Consider the following 17,920-nt stretch of genomic DNA (forward strand, 5'->3'; position numbering starts at 1 on the left):
ATGTCTGAACATTTCGGGTTCGGGCATGAATTTATTGAAGTGGAAGGAGGAGCTTCTCCAGTTCTGGGGTGATGATTTATATGTATGACAGATTCGACAAGCGTACATAAATTTATAGCAGATTTACACTCTGGAAATGTAACTTCTAAAGGGTTGAAGTTAACTAATTGGGAAAACTCAAAAAGAGAAATATGTTTACAAGAAGTGGAGGTGGAACATACGGTATCAACAGTAGAAGGATCTCGATAATACTTTGAACTCTTACAGGCTTTTTCAATACCTCTGTAATCAATGGTGGATCTTCTGGGAAAAGACAAAACTGCAGAAGATTGGTTTTCTTTAATATCAGCAGAGGTTATTCTTTTTGGAACAGGAGGCTTGGGATTATTGACAACCTAGTGTTCGGGAAAGGTGAGGTCTTCCCATAGGATAGTTTGATGTTCTATTTTTTGATTCTTTGAATCAGTGAGAACAACAACACTAGATTTAGAATCACGACTGGGAGTATGTTTTATAGCTGGCCATAAGGTATTAGTATGTCGAAAGCATCGTCTGGTCTGTATGGCTATGTTATGTCTTTTTTGATGCATATCAAACGCAGAGGTTTGAATCTGCAATTACAGGATATCATTGATAGTCTCATCATAGACATAGACTGAAAAGTTTGGGTAACAGTCGAAAAAGACTGGGCCATGTGATAGAGGGGCAACTATACCTCCGATCAAGGAATCAATATACTTGTTGTGGGTAAGATCACGAACTGTATCCAACACAAAATTATTAAACCCTTGATGAGTTAAAGGGTTGATTCCTATTCTGATGCATCCCAAATGAAGATATTTTGTTTTCAATCTCTTAGCCTCGGCCTGTAAAACTTTAGGATCCAATAAAGGAATGGACTGGATATTATTAGAATTTTCTTGGATTTGACTTATAGACTCCTTAATACTAATCCTAGTAGCGACTTTCAAATGAAACATGGATAAGTCATTATAAACTTTAGAGGCAGATATAGCAGGTAATTGCCAACAGGCAGAAGGTTGGTTTTCTTCATATTCAAGTTCTGCATAGTTTAAGACTCTACTTGAACTTGATGCAAACATGTCCCTAAGAGGGTTCTCTTCTGCGAATGACTCTCTGTCTTCTAATTCTCGGAAAGAAATAGACTTCCTGAATGAATCCATATTTAATATGAGTGGAAATATGAATACCAACCTCGTGAACCAGACATTATTAGCTCTAATACCAATTTTACAGCATGGGCTTCTATCACAAGCTTGCTTTGAATCTTGGCCTTGTTGCGTCTCTTTGTTTGTCTTCAACCAACTCCTGGTGAACCAGTGGTGAACTTAGTGCGAACCTACTCAGATCTTTCACACTCTATGACCTCAACACACGGCTTCTTCGCCTAACAACGGTCTAGCGTCCCTTCGATCCTTTGGCGAACCCCTAATGAACTTCTTGTGAACTTCGAATGAAGATTGCGAGACAAACTACTACCACAGCAGACAATTAAAAATGCGCACAGGTATTCAGATGCGGAAATGTATACTCATATTATTTCTCACAATGGATTCAGATTACAGATCTCTTATGATAGAGAGAAGATCATAGATGACAAAGAGAATTCCTTATCAGAGATTGACTATCGTTGCATTTATCGGACTTTATGTCGTTCACAGAGGAACAAGCAATACCGAAGGCTACCTGGCAACTGATAGACTCTGCCTCAGAATCTCCAGACTCGACTCATATATAGACTGGACTGACTGCTAATAGATCTGGCCACTTTAGGTTCTTACCAGTGCTGAGCACACTGATATGCAGGCTTCTCGAATCTCTAAGACTCCCTAAGACTCTAAGTTGTATGTGATCATTCAGGGTTGACTTTTGGTTTTAGGAACCACGATCTAGGGGCATCTAATTCGTCAAAGTCACCCGATGATTGCACCCGGCCTGGGTGACACCTGTCGCAAGCTGACTGGAATTTTTTAGCATGTCTCCTCCCCCTAGCACAAGGCACAACAACCCCCCCTAAGGTTTGATCCTGGGTCGCCTTGCTGACGAGGGCCATCCTCAACTAGTTGTGCTAGTGGGACTTGACAACTATTATGATTAACTTAAATACACCCTTCAATAAAATATTTTTAGCAAAATATTGTTCCTTTACTTATTTAAAATATTAAAATTTGATAAATAACTAAATTAATTAATTAAAATTTAATAGTAAATATTTTTTTGCTTTACAAAAAATGTCATATATATCCATATGATGAATGAGAAATGCATTTGAAGACCAAATCCCAATCCGTAGTAGCCATGTTTATTAATAAATTGATATTATAATTTAAAAATTACTTTCAAATATAGCCGTTACTTGAAATTATGTCTCTACATTTCTCTCTATTTAAGCCTTTGCCATGGTCTGCCTCTTCATCTGGTCCTGGGGATGAACCACACTTGTTGGTTCGAAATGCGTCGACCAAAAAATTCTCTCATGTGATTTCTACTGAAAGACTTTGTTTAATTCGTTATGGATCACAGAAGCTTGAATACATAAATATTAACATTAATAATTTTATAATTATTTGGAAATTAGATTATTATTATTATTATTATTATTATTATTTACTCTTAAATAACCAATTAATAAATAATATAAATATTACCGCTTTTTTAGGTTTTCAGTGTTATTAGGGTTTTAAAGGGAATAATTAAATTTTAAAATTTTATTTTTAATGTTAAATTGAGAATCTCTAAACAAATAGAAAAATATTACATGAAATATGCTAAAAACTCTCAATCGATAGTGCAACAAATTTATTGAAATTAGACAAATATGGATATGGAGTAGATTTAGTTTAAAAGTAATAAAATATATCATAAGAATATTTTTTTCTTTAATTCCATGTTCTTTTAATGTTTTATAATACTTCTAATATAAGAACTTTTTATAAATTTTATACCGATAAACATTTTTAATATTTTTTTATAAAGAAAAGATCCACAATTTTTATTAGAGTATTTTTTATAATAAAATTACACTTGATTTTTATATAAAATGTAAACCTTTGAAAAAAAAAACTAATTAATTAATATAATAATAAGAGTACTATATTCACATTAGTAATTGCTTTCGCTATGCTTACATTATAAATCAATTTTGTTATTTTTTTTCCCTTTCTAAATTGTGAGGAATATTATATTTTTTATATTAAAAAATAAATGTATTTTTTCAAGAGCTTATTATAAAAATAATCTGATTTAAAAATGGTGGGACTCTGATCTGTAATGTAGCTAGTGAATGGAAGAAAGAGAAATGGGAAAGTGCAAGCCGATTTCCAACAAAGCCAAAAGACCCTCCAAGAAACTTGCAGGCCACAAACACTGGACATGATCAACAGAATCTGGCTACTAGTGGACTGCTCACCTCATGGCCCTTCCATCAACCCAACTCAAATATCCTGAACTATGAGCATCCTCTCTTCACATTTACAGGTGTCATACTCACAAAGAATTCTAGCTTTTCATTATTTTCTTTGAACACCAAAGAAGAAATAACAGGAAAATCACAACAAAAATGCTAGAAGTCCACAGTGACCTAAGACAAAGTAACAGTGAAAATACAAAAGTCGCCCACAAAATAAGCGTATTTATCATAGGAATCTGCATTATAAAAATGGGGCTAACCTTGCATCACCATACAAATTTCTTCGAGCTTCCTCAGTGTTGTGGCATTCTATTTGGAGCGAGAGCTAAAATGTAGACATATGTATGCTCATTGTAGTCATGAACACTTGGATCAAGAAACAAAATTCAACTCTTATGCAACTCCTTAAGTGTCTTGTATTCTCGTGGAAAATCGACTTGGAAGCATTGTTAAAATCATTCTAGAATCTTGTATTCACTGCACCGGATTCTAACATCCGGCTCCTACCATTGATGGACCCCCTGTGCCCTCCTGAGATCTGACACCGACACCAAACTGACTGCAAGCCGCGTGGAGGGAACGAGATACAACGCATTCGACTCCACTCAAAATGAAAACATAGCGTAATCATTGATCGAATGATGCACCGCAAAGCTCACAATGCTTCCGGCGCCGAATTACTGCATCGTCTAGTGATTGCCGAAATACCCCACATACCCTAAACAAAAATCATCCTTCGGATTAACAAAAAGGTACGGAACACACAGGCTCAGGGCAAAGAGGTGTTGTGGGACTCTATGAGGCTGTGCTTGTCCTTGAGTGCCAAGGTTAGCCCAACAGCAACTAGGGTGGTTGCAATGTGGAGATTGTGTTTATTCTAGTTGTGATGAACCTTATTCTATCCATGGGAGCTGACATGAAGGGTGAATTGAAGAGATGAGATTCCAAGAACTACCCCTCCTTTATCATCCACTGCCCATGAGCATTTCCATTTGCAACAAATGAATTTGGGATCAGAAATGCAGATACATTGTAAATTATGATAATGAACGCAGATAGATTCAAATTTCAAATTGAAGGATTGCTCCACACCCACATAAATTATCTGACATTGGCGGTGATGCTTATTTTTCATGGTTAGAACTCAGGAACTATCCATGACATGCTCTTGTCAAATCCTACTATGGGTCATGTATGTGAACCAACCACTAGAGGGGTATTAAGTGCCCTATGGCAGGTTGGTTATTTGTTGTTGTCTATCAAGACTACAAATTTTCCACTGTTATTAAATTAACTATTATTTTGTAGTCATCGAGACAAAATTAACAATGGCAAATTAACTGTTATTTTGTAGTCATTGAGACTACAAATGTATTTGGTAAGAGGTCATAGGTTCAAATCCAAAGGGGGTAGAGTATGTACACCTTTGTACACTTTACAGTCCATTAAAAATGATACTCCTTGGTAGTCTATGTAATATCAAAATTTCATGGAAGAAAGAACACCCACCTTAGTAGTATCATTAATTTTCTTGCATAGTATGATATGTGCTTTTTTTGAAAACATATCTACTAGAACCATCACAAGTTCATGAAGTCCTAAATCTCCTCTACACTTTGATGTATATTTTATCAGGCATATTGTAAGGACGAGTGAAGATCAAAGTAAATTCAAGTGATAGGTTTGAAGAGCTTAACAACGACATTAATTTGAACTCTGGGGACATAGCTTACTACTCTATTTTATCATTTCATGCATAAGATTCTATTGGGACTTTGTGGAAAGTTTTTGCGCAAAGCCCTATATATTGAATCAATAGTTAGTCATTGTGATTTTTCCGTAAGCCTTTAGTGTGGCTTGTGCTTGAGCTCTAACTTTCATCCCTATATCAGAACAGTAGTGACTACAGGAAATTGGCGGTCAAGGATAAGCTTCGAAGAATCAAGATGGAGAACGGTGATACTATTTCCACATATCTGAACAAGATCACCACTTGTAGAGATGAGCTTGGAAGTGTGGGAATAACTACTTCCAATAATGATATGGTGAGCCTTTCTCTCCTTGGCCTTCCAAAGAGCTGGCATATCTACCGGGACTCTGTGAATGGAAGGGACAAACTGTTAGATTACGAACGACTGTGGTTGGATCTCATGCAAGAGGAGATCAGGAGGAGCACATGAGATGGTTCTTCATCCAAGGAGGATGAAGAAAATCTGGCCTTAGCGAGTAAGGAAATGAAAGGGAAGGAGAAGGATTCTCATCCCAAATCGAACTCTTCTCATGGAGGGAAGAAGGGTGACAAATCTAAAGTGAGATACTTTAATTGTCATGAGATGGGTCATTATGTGACTAATTGCCCATCGAAGAAGAAGAAGGGATCATCGGAAGGATCTAAAGGTGAGGCATTGGTCGCTTAGTTTGAAATGGAATTCACCCTCATCACATGCATGGTGTCTTCGATGATGGGTTTTGGTTGGTTTCTTGATAGTGGAGCCTCATTCCACATGACCGGTGATAAAATTTTATTCAGTACCTTGGAGGAGAAAGACCACAAGATACTCATAGAGATGGGCGACGACAAAAGGTTTAGTGTTTCAGGAGTGGGCATAGTTGCTTTTCAGAGGGAGATTGGAGCTTCTATCACCTTGACAGATGTGAAGTATGTGCCTGGACTAAAGAAGAACTTGGTATCAATTGCGATGTTGGAGGACAAAGGCTATGATGTTGTCTTCAGTAAGGGAAAGGTTTTCCTTAGACACATCACCAAGTGATAGGTGAAACAGATTGGTTCATGGGTACAGAACCTATACGCTCTTGAGGTTCAAGATGCATGCAAAGCCTTGAGGAGCAAGGCCAATGTTAGAGACTTGGTGGTTGAGAGGGAGAGTAAATTACCTCTCAATATGCAGCGCCATAAGAAGTCTCAGACAATTGTGGAGGAGCCACAATTGGAGAAGTCAACAGAGGGATCACATGCAGCCATACCTCCAGGTGTGAGGTGGGGCGATGTGAAGTGATAGTCCCAAGAAGGCTGAAATTGGGTAGGGTTCATTGAAAGGTTTTATCTCATGGATCATACCTTACTACGGGAAAACAAAGTACATAGTAGCGAGAGGAATCAGTGGCATTGATGCAATCAGAGATCAAAGTGACAGAGGCTAGAGCAGTTAGATATTGAAGAGCGTAGAGAATGATTGACAACAATGCAAAAAGGTTGAGATAGCAGAAGCGCAGAGTTTTCAGTCGACAAAGGCAATAGCATTCAGAGACTTTGATGACAGAGGCATCATTTTGATTCAGTTTGGATTTTTTTTTTTTCTGGAGTTCTTGGAGCGATAACACTAGAGAAAAGTGTTGCATGCAGAACATTCCAAAGGTTCAGGATTGGGATCGAGTTGAATTCCTTTCTTGTTGAGAGGGAGTGTTGAGAATAGCAACAAGAAATGCTAAAAATTGCATTCATAATATTCCTATTTTAATTTGTCCTTGAATTAAAATTTGAATTTAGTCTCACCAGCTGCTTGGAAAATAACTAATTAATTCATATTGGATTAATTAGTTGGAGAAATTCAAGCTAGAAGTCTTTGTGAAGTCATGCAACAGTTATCCATTAAATTAAGGAGATTATCCCTTAATTAAGGAGATAAGGGTGAGTTGTAATTAGTTAGCTCAGTTAACTGAGTTATGTCCAGTTAAATTAGTTCCAAACAGTTTGAGGAACTAATTGTGAATTCAGTTAGTTAATGCATGCATGCATGCAACTAGTGTACTCCAGATAATTGAGGATTCTCTCATAAATAACTCATGCATGTCAGTTCAGACAAAGAACCAGTTGATATTAAAGACAGGGACATTGTACTATCAGTTGGAGGAATTTTCCTATAAAGGAAACTCATCCATGCAGAAGGAATAAGGTACCTTGAGGATTGTGCCGTTTTACAGGGTGTGAGATCATTGTTACACTTGGTAACAGTAGGATCACCCAGGAGAAACAATGGAAGGAAATAGGAGGCTTGGAGGGCAGAGGAGAAGGTTTGTGAGAAGCCGTGTTTGCCTGTGAGCATCGAGGAGGATTGTACTGAGAGCTGGTTAGCTGTGGGAGCTAAGGATTTGTGTAATCTTGATGTATTTCCACCTTGTATGATAATACAGATAGCGAGGTTTTTAGCTGAGGCTTTCCCCAAAGTATTCTTCTGTGTTTCATATGTGATTGATTCTTCTTCTCTGTTATATTTGTTATGTTTGATCTTGCTCAAAATCGATTAACCTTCCGCAAGTTTGATAGTAGTTTTAGTAGATCAAGTATTTTGCTTTAGTTACATTGCATCATCAGGTGATCTACAGTGAGAATTTCTACACTTTGGACTTCCACTTTACAATGAATACAATATACATGGTCCACAATGATGATGTGACAAATGATAACTCATGACAAGACATGATATGGCACTGTTGATATGAACTGTTCGAATGATGTGGCAATGTCAAGTCACTGTTGCTGTTAAGTGCTAGATGTCCTCTTGGATATTCTTTCTCATCACATCTGCATGGCTTAATGATGCAGAATCTTCAATTATCTTTAGTCTTGGATGGTGGTTGGAAACTTGTGTCCCTTCACTTTCTCTCGATTGATCCACTTGTGAGTTCAGCTACAGGAGAATCTTTAGGCATGCTTCACTCCTTCTTCACCTTCTCCATAATCTTTCCATGACGTGATAGTGTACCTTTCCCTGCAATTCAATCACGATGAGATGACATCAATCTGAAAAACTGCTAGTCTAAGATGATGCATTCTGATCCATCAACTAAGCCTGGTAAAAGTGACAGGCTGGGGAGATGGGCTCAGTGACTACGCATTACGTAGTTCTAGTAGTCAGGGGGGAGAGATTGAGCTTTGAGACTGTGCAGTGCGCAACTCAAAGAGGTTTCAACGACAAGACTTCATAGTTTTTGGAGGTATTGGAGTCAAGTTAAGGGAAAGGACAATTGAAAAGCCAATTGTGCATTTTTTGATGTCAAGGGAGGTTGGGTTTCTATGCATTGTGCAGTTTCAGCAGCCAAGGGAAAAGATTAAGGTTTGAAAAAGGTGAAGTGTGTAGTTCAGGCCAGATTGTGGGACATAACTATGCAATTCTAGGGGTCAAGGTTGGGAGCTCGGCACAGAAATGACACAGAGCAGTAGCCCTGGGGGACATGGACTATGCATTGCGCAGTTTCAATTAGAAAGGTCAAAACTTATAGGGATGAGACTGCACAGTGTGCAGTTCATTTAGGGTCCAGTCAAGTTAAGTTGCTCAGTCGGGAAGGTTTTCCGAAAATGGCTAAGAGTGGGATAGGTAATGAACTGTGATGAACCTTAACTATGATCACACACTTATAGTACTTTGAAAACACGTCAACATAGACCAGTGGAACACACGAACAAAGAATTTCCCTCCATGTGACTGCCTCACGACAGGATACGACAAGTGCGACAATTAAGATAGGCTTTAGGACGACCATGACAACACTTGTGCGACAATGCTCAAGGCTTTGTGTATGGATGCAATAAATTTTTACATGGTTAGGAAAACTCATATACTCAAATATTGAGCTTCGAAACTGTAAGAGTAGGCTTGAAAACATTACACGACATCTAAACGTGTCAAAAGATGATAGTTAAACCAACATGCAAAAGGGACCAAAGCACTGCAAGAAATCTCATGAAATGAGCTCTAGTGTTTGCAATAACAATATAAAATACCAAGGAAGGCTCTGAAATTGAGTGTAAGCAAAAATTTTGGAGGGTGTTGCGGCAGCTACAACAAGACCTGAAAACTACCAAAAATAACCAAAATAGGAAAAGTATGTTTTAAGCTAGTGGAATAGGTGGGTGGCCACCGATATTCACTTGGATCATAATATGCTTGTACTAACTAGGCTTGGGTATAAGCAATACAAGAAGAGAGAGATTATATTCACCAAAATCATACAAAGGATCTTATAGAGCATCCACATGACAAGAAAATATTGATACAAAATGTGTCTAAAAGACTAAGTATAAGACTAAGAAGAGTGTTGAAAGACATAAGGGAAAATCAGTTGCTAAGGGCTTCACACAAAGGTATGTATTGTTTATGAAGAGACATTTGCACTAGTAGGAAGGTACAGGAATGTTAGTATGATGATTTCACTAGCAGGTCAAGAAATGAAGCATTCATCACATGGATGTGAAAATTTCCTTTTTAAATGGATACTTAGAATTAATAGTCTATGTAGAATAGCCACAAGATTTTGAAATGCAACGAAAATTACATCAATTGTAAAAGTTGAAGCAGGGTTTGTATGGCCTGAAGAAAAAACCAAGAGCATGGTATGCTAAGATTGATAGATAATTTTTAGAGAATAGCTTCAAAATCAGTAAGAATGATCATACTCTTTACTACAAACATGAATGTAATGATATTATTATCATAAGTTTGTATGTCAATGATTTTTGTATACCAATAGTAGCTCTAAGATGAAGGATTAATTCAAAATTACCATGAAAAAAGAATTTGAGATGAAACATTTGGGTCTCATACAATATTTTCTAGGAATGGAGGTTTATCAAAGTGATGCTGCAATTTTATTTCTGAAACAAAGCATGCATAAGATATGTTGAAGAATTTGATATGGTTGATCATAAATCAACCTCCACTTCGAGTGCTCATGGAATTTTGTTGTGTAGAGGTGATGGCATTGAAATAGTTGATGAGATGGTTTATAGAACTATTGTTGAAAGTTTGATGTTTCTGTAATACCCCTCCATTTTTGTAATGATTATTTCTTTTTTAGATTGAATTATGTGATATTGGATGGAGGAAAAGCCATGAATTGTTTAATGAAAGAAATACAGTAAAATGCTTATGTAATAAGTAATTTTTATTAATAAATAAAGGGGTTGGAATTACTTGGGAATGAGACACTTGAGTAAGAGATTCTTTCTAAATACAGAAAAACAAGAATCTCATTAGTGGATGAGATTGAGATAAATATTCCATGATAAGGACTCCTAGATAAGATTTAACATATAGGAGAGAAAAGACCATTAAATCCCTTAGCTGGAGAAATATGCTAAGTGTGGGTACGAATAAAGCATCACGGGAGAGAAAAGCAGGCTCTATAGCAAAAGCCTAGGTAAGTGGAATTTTAGAACCACAAAAACAGGACGTCGCTAAAGGAAAATTTGATTATGGAAGAAAAGGTATAAAATAATTACTCAAGGGATCAATAGGGGTTATTGATACTCTGGAAAGTACATCTCAACTCCGGGGTGAACTAGAGGATCTCAGTTCAAGGTTGGCTGGAAAAGGTGCATAATTCCCAAGTGTTCCCCTAATGATGACATTGGTTAGATTTTCTGTTATTTTATTTTCTTAGCACGAGAAATTATACCGAGATACCATTTCCAAAAAATGGTTATCATAAATGTAATATTCCTTGAAATTTGAATTTATTGTTAAGATGCATGCGTACTGTCATTAGGAATTTTATTTTAAAAACAAAATATAGATTTTACCATTTAGTTGAGTATGTACTATAGTAAAAAAAAAAAAAGAGGGGAGTCTAAGTTTAAATATTTGTGTTTATGACTATAATCAAGCGTATTATTGTTAGCATCAAGTATTTATAGGTTCTCATTTTTTTAAAAGTAATTGTTCCAAAGTATACAATGGTATGGAAAAATGTGCATATTGTTTCTTTACATGTAGAGTAAGTTATAGTTAGAAGAGTAAAGGGGGGAAAAGTATGCAGTATAGAACAATTAAGGAATTCAGCAGGGACAAGTGGGAATTAACCATAGAAATCGATACGTAATTTCCTTGTGTTATGCTTTTAGAAAGCAATCAATTTTAATCTCTGGTGAGATAAAATTGATAGGATTCTAATTCTAGTGGTAAAAGACAGAAGCAAAATAATACAATAGGAAACGTGTTTTAGAACGTTTTCAATTTTAATCTTTGATGAGATATAATTGACATGACTCTAATACTAGTGGTAAAACACAGAAGCATATTAATATAATAGGAAACATGTTAAAAGATCACACAATTACTAACTACTTAATAGGTTATATTTTATCCAAGGTACTAACTATGTACACAATTTAGTACTATTCATCCGTAATCAGATAACAAGTGTGACCCTTGAAAAGGAACCAATAAAGAATATGTATGCAAGGAAGCATTCAAGATAGTAACTACTTCTTTTTCCTTTATATAGAACTGAATTAAAAATTGAGAGTACTGGAATACATGAAGAACATATAATAGTATAGATAACAAAGTAGTGATTCAAATATATGACACATGAAATGGAATTCAGATATGTGTGTGTGTGTTTGTGTGTGTGTGTGTGTAGTTATTAACTTGCAAATTCTACCACCGTCGAAAAAGTAAAAAAGAAAACTGCCCCTGAGCAGGCCATAGTAACAAATAAGCCTCCATAGAGAAATTATATTGAGCATCATTGAAGGAACAAACTGTTCTGACCACCGAAATACAAATAAGTCATTTCACTATGCGATGAATACACTTTACACTATAATAAACATATGTCTATGCCCATGGTAAATAGGGTGTCCAAAATTTGTAAGTTAAAAACATAATAACGGAGTACAACCAACCCATGGCCAGTAGTTACAGACTAACGGAAGAAAACAAAGACAAAATTCCCTTGATTCAAGGAATTAACACCTAAACTACCCATGGCATGCCTCGCGAATAATTCACATTAGCCTGGTTGCTAACGAATCTTAGCAAGACCATTGTACTTAATCAAACCCCGGAAGGTGGAATTTAACCAACCTGAAAAACAATAGTGGTTGAATGTAAGTGATGACCATGGTTTATGATTGTATATGGAAGAGTTATCGTAAAGAGTGGTTAATACCTGCAAGATAGAGGATACAAGGTATCAGTATCCTATAGTTTGAAGTATGAATTAAAAGGGTAAAAGAATTACAAGAGAATTCAAGCTTCATAACTATCCAAGAAAAGAAGTGCATGCTACCATCTGTACATAAACAAGAGAAGTAATTTTTTTAGACGCCGGTGAGGACATTAGAGACCATAGCCAATTGGGAAGGATAAGTGTGTGTGTGTATATATATATATATATATATATATATATATATATATATATATATATATATATATAATATGACTAGGTGTGAACTTTGTTACATGACCCCAAACATGAAAACCATAGGGGTGTCGTGCCATAAGAAAAACACAAAATGGCAGATTATAAAAACAAAAAAGAATGTCTGCGTTACCTTATATTCCCTTTCGAAGCCAGGGTCACCGAATTATTTTGACCTTTGTTTTCTATCACTCCCTGTACAATAAGGGGGAGACAAAAATGAAGCCAATCACATTGGCTATGAGTATGGAAACCTTACGGTAGTGGAAAAAAAATAGATGAGATCGAAAAGCAGTGAGATAAAAATATAAAATTATCTGAGGGCAAAAGATTAATGAGTTTGAAGGAAAGGGACCTTAGTATGAGCATCACATATGGAACTAGAGTAAGAGAAACATGATTTTATTGGCTGGAGAGAGATACCAAAAAGAAAAGAAGAGGTTAAGAGAACCAGTAAATAGAAATTCCATAAAAGGGGAGTGAAATCATCTAGCAAACAAAAACAAAATTTACCTGTAGAACTTGGGAAAGGAGAAATGTGACGGTTATTGAAACAAGCCATACCTCTATGACCTTTGTGCACTAACGAGAGGCCATATGCCAAAGAATGGATGCATAGAGATGCTGTAATGAATCCAGACACAGAAGGTGGAAGAGAAATTGGAAGATTAACCAAATGGTTATAGAATCGAAATACTAGGGTTAACGTCATTAGATCCCATCCCTTGATTTCCACCCTCTCATCTCATTCGTTCAGGCATTGCCAAAGTGGTCACATGAACCCCATGTGAAGGAGGGAGACGTAGTGAGGGAGGATTGAATACTTAATTTCCCAATGTAGCACAGTAACATGTGCGATTGAAAACGTTGAAGTTCATATGACCAAGTGTCAAGTGTGATTAAATATGTGTTTGTGAGACTTAATATACACTAATACTTGTGTTGGTGGCAGTACCAATAATATTGATAAGCATTACAAAACAACAGATAGGCACCCCTTTGCATACACATTCACCAATATACACAATATTAATGGCATAAGTCCTATGTTGAATGGAAGTTAAATATACAAATCAATGAGCAAGTGGTGGATACCCATATTAGTATTACACACTTTGATGGGAAAATTAAACATAGACATGAGTGTTAAATATTAATCGTAGGTTAGGGATAGTATTATGAAGTAGTAAGCCCTACAAATGTTAAGGAGTGGAGTAATACATAACACCTTTTAATAAACTAACAGAATGGGGATGGTTATGAGCATTCTTGATCAGTACCCTATCCACAATATCTTCATAGGAAAACATAAACATGCATAACGGAGGGAGTACATTATATATACATATATATATACATATATATATATATATATATCTTCATAGGAAAACATAAACATACATAACGGAGGGAGTACATTATATATATATATATATATATATATATATATATATATATATATATATATATATATATATATATATATATAAGTGTTTTTGGGTTTGTAACAGTTTCTAACCCACACTAAGTCTAATATTTATCATTTAGTTTCTCTTGTTTCAAGATACATGGTATAGATCAATTGAAATACATATGAAGGTCATCAAGAAAATTTTGAGGAATGTGTATGGAGATATAAATATTGTTATTCATTACTACACTTCTAAAAGGTTTAATCTTATTGACTTTAGTGATATCAATTAGAGAGGTAGTTCTGATGATCAAAATTTTACATCTAGTAGTTATTTTTCTTTGGGTTTAGGTTTCATTACTTAGAGATGAAGAATCAAAACATATTTTTCCTTTCATCCTTATAAAAAGAGTATGCTACAATCTCCTAAATAGGTACAAATACATTAAGAGTTAGAAAAATAAGAAATTGGAGAGAAGCAAGTTTCGCATATAGTGATTTTTTATGATAATATGAGTGCCATCAAATTGGCCAAGAATCCAATCTATCATAGTTGGACAAAACATTTTGATCTAAAGTATCATTTCCTTGACGATTTGATGCAAAATAAGGAAATAGAAGTAAGGTATATAGAGGCTCTAGAATAACTTGCAAACATTTTAATTGATCAAATTTTCAAACTTTGAGACCAAATTGTAAACCCTCTTAGCATTAAGGAGTATTATGTTGATAATTGATTTGAGATTATGCATCTCATGCGATGCATGCAATTAATCTATCTATCTTTTTTCCTTTCGGGACAAATACTGTTTAGATCTAGTTGGCATTATTTATTTTGTAAGGACATAAACTCCTTTATTAGGAGTCATATCCTCTATTATGATGATTATGTGCAACTATGAAAATGAAAATTCATTTTTGTTTATGCCCGGAAATAAATGATTCCATTTTATTGTTGTTATTTTATTACTATTGTTACCTTTTCTAATTCATACAAACTATTTGTTCTATAAGGATTCAAACCTCTTTATTAGGAGCCATATATTGTATTATGATGATCAATGTTGAACACTTTTGGTTTGGTGTGTGCAACAATGGGAACCAAAATACATTTTGGTTTATGCTTGAAGTGAAGTGGTTTTGTTTTATTATTGTTGCTTTCTTCTTTATGTTATTATAATCTATTAATAAGTTAACTCAGAGATAAGTGTGCATAATATCTACAATAAGAGTAACTATATTCTTAATTTTCCTATTATATTTATTTGAAATTTATAAAAATGAGAATCATCTAAAATAATTCAACCACTTCCACCAATTGATATTTTTAGCCACAACAAATTTTGGTATGATTATTATGACTAGTGATAATGATAACTACACTAAATTCAAATCAATTTTAATTTATCAAATACAAAAATTTAAATTAATTAATTAAATTTTTTATATCATACAATAATCAAATAATTTAAAAAAAAAAATCATCTTAAATAGTATTTTCATATTTATTTCATTGCATTATATTTTATAGAATGTAAGAAAGTTATAAATGTGTTATTATCATTTACATATTAGTTTTTTTTCAATAAATTATTGTGGAAGGCTTTTTATTTCAAGTTAAGGTGGATGAGGATATGTTGTTTTTTGTTTTTAATTGAGGACCTAGATTGATTCTCAAGGGAATATGCTTAGTCTTAATGCTTATCAATAGTTGTAGTGTATTAAAGAGTTTGTTAGGTTGCATTGACTTTTAATAAATTTAAAACATTCTATTGGTACCACCTACCCACCACTTTCTTAGGGATTTGAGATTATTCCAATTCTAATAAGTTCAGCCTGAAAATCAACGCGGGGAGCAGCGTGGCACTAGTTGGAAAGAGTGGGTGTGGTAAGTCCACTATCATCGGATTGATAGAGAGATTCTATGATCCGCTGAAAGGGACAGTACTCGTTGATGGGAAAGATATAAGGAGCTTCAATTTGCGGTCATTGAGAGAGCATATAGCTCTTGTAGGGCAGGAGCCAACTCTTTTTGCTGGGAGCATCCGGGAGAACATTGCCTATGGTAAAGAGAACGCAAGTGAGGCGGAAATAATAGATGCTGCCAAGGCTGCCAATGCCCATGAATTCATTTCGTAAGTTGACTCAAATAAATCTTTAATTGCAATTACTCTCTAAGTTTGTCAATTTACGTGTTATTAATGAATGGTGAACATATATTTCAGGTGCTTGAAGGATGGATACGAAACGAGCACAGGGAACCGGGGAACGCAGTTGTCTGGGGGCCAGAAGCAAAGGATAGCGATAGCAAGGGCAATTATTAAGAATCCAAGCATCTTGCTGTTGGACGAGGCAACCAGTGCATTGGATGCTTATTCAGAGAAGGTAGTTCAGGAGGCATTGGATCGAGTGACGGTGGGACGAACGACTGTCACTGTAGCTCATCGACTGGCGTCAGTTCAAAATGCTGACTGTATAGCGGTTATTGAAAAGGGGAGCGTTGTTGAGCAGGGAAATCACTGGCATCTCATGGACAAAGGCGAAGGCGGTGCATATTTTGGTCTTATCAAACTGCAGCAGCGTCGGTAGGCAATTTTTGTATTCAAATTGTGTGGACCAACCAGCTGTAAGTAATTCAAAAAAAGTTGGCAAAAGGATCGCCATAGGTCACAATTGTATCCATAGTTCCGAAGACCCGGACTTTTCAGGCGTCATAACTGTCACATTGACAACCATAGCGTTCACTGTACCAAAAATTATTAACTTAATAACGGAATAAATGAATTCCGATTATTATTATTTATTTGATCAATCCCGCAATTGTTCCAAAAGTCCCAAAGAGATTCTGTTAGGATTTTTAAATTGAAAAAGCTATACTTTAATTTTCATAATCAAGCAAATAGCAAGTGAGATATTAAATATAAGGTCCTTTTTATGTGGGTTTTTTTTTTTTAAGTTTATAATATGTAAGTATATAGAGTTGGTTAATAAAAACATTTTCAAATGTCATGTCATTACAATTATATGTCAAAATATAAAATTCTAGATACTCAAAGTGCTAATGTCATATTTTAAATTAATCTAATTAATAGATGAGAAGTTTTTTCCTTAGCATTTTTTCTAGTTAATTTTGCATAAAATTATGTATAATTTTTAAAATTCATAAGTTTAAGTTGTTTAATTTGTAAAAATTGAGTGTGTCACAAATCCATCTATCCATACAAAAACATTTATAAAAAACAAGAAATTATAATGTGGTTAATCGCCTTTCATTTTCCTCAATATGTTGTCCAACTCAAAATCAGAGTTGGTTAATACACTCACGTTTTCATTGTTGAGATCAGAATCCTCCTCATTCTTAATTTTGTAAACCCGTTCCCGTTGTGTTCAAATATTTCTAAATCACGTCAGATATTTCGAAATGAGGGGCAAAACTATCATGCACAATGATCACCTCTTGCAATTCTTCAACAACATTCGCATTAGCAATAATTCTCTTTGCAAAAGGTGATTCTAAGAAACCACTTGACTGCTTTATGCAAATGCAATATACAAACACGCACACAAAACTCTGATACTACAATTACAATAACTAAACCAATAATGACACAATTCCTTTTAGTATTTTTGAGTCGAATTTCTTAAAGGATGGTGAAGGATTTTATTTTTTTGAAATAGACCATATGGTAACGATGGGCATGAAATTCATTTTAATAGATATACATAATTGGCTTATCATTTTAATAAAAAAAATGAAACTTAAAATTAATAATCATTTTCCATCTGTCGTTATTTGTTCCAGCCTTACCCTACCAAACATGGGCTCCACATCAAATTTGTTTTGACTTCAAATTCTACATACTAATATGATTCAATACAAGGTTTTTCCTTATTAGTCCCTACCATTCTAAGTT

General features: G+C 35.0%; 1 pseudogene across 1 annotated transcript; it reads left to right on the plus strand.

The window, feature by feature from the left end:
* LOC149194845 (putative multidrug resistance protein pseudogene) lies at positions 1-16,809 on the plus strand (annotated as a pseudogene). Its single transcript, XR_016255106.1, has 3 exons — positions 1-68; positions 15,842-16,141; positions 16,232-16,809. The product of XR_016255106.1 is annotated as a putative multidrug resistance protein pseudogene (transcript).
* Positions 16,810-17,920: the final 1,111 nt, after the last annotated feature.

The sequence above is a fragment of the Pinus tabuliformis genome, chromosome 2_2, assembly GCF_031772625.1.
Source record: "Pinus tabuliformis cultivar Carrire ecotype Pingquan chromosome 2_2, CPIR1, whole genome shotgun sequence".
Lineage (NCBI taxonomy): Eukaryota > Viridiplantae > Streptophyta > Pinopsida > Pinales > Pinaceae > Pinus > Pinus tabuliformis.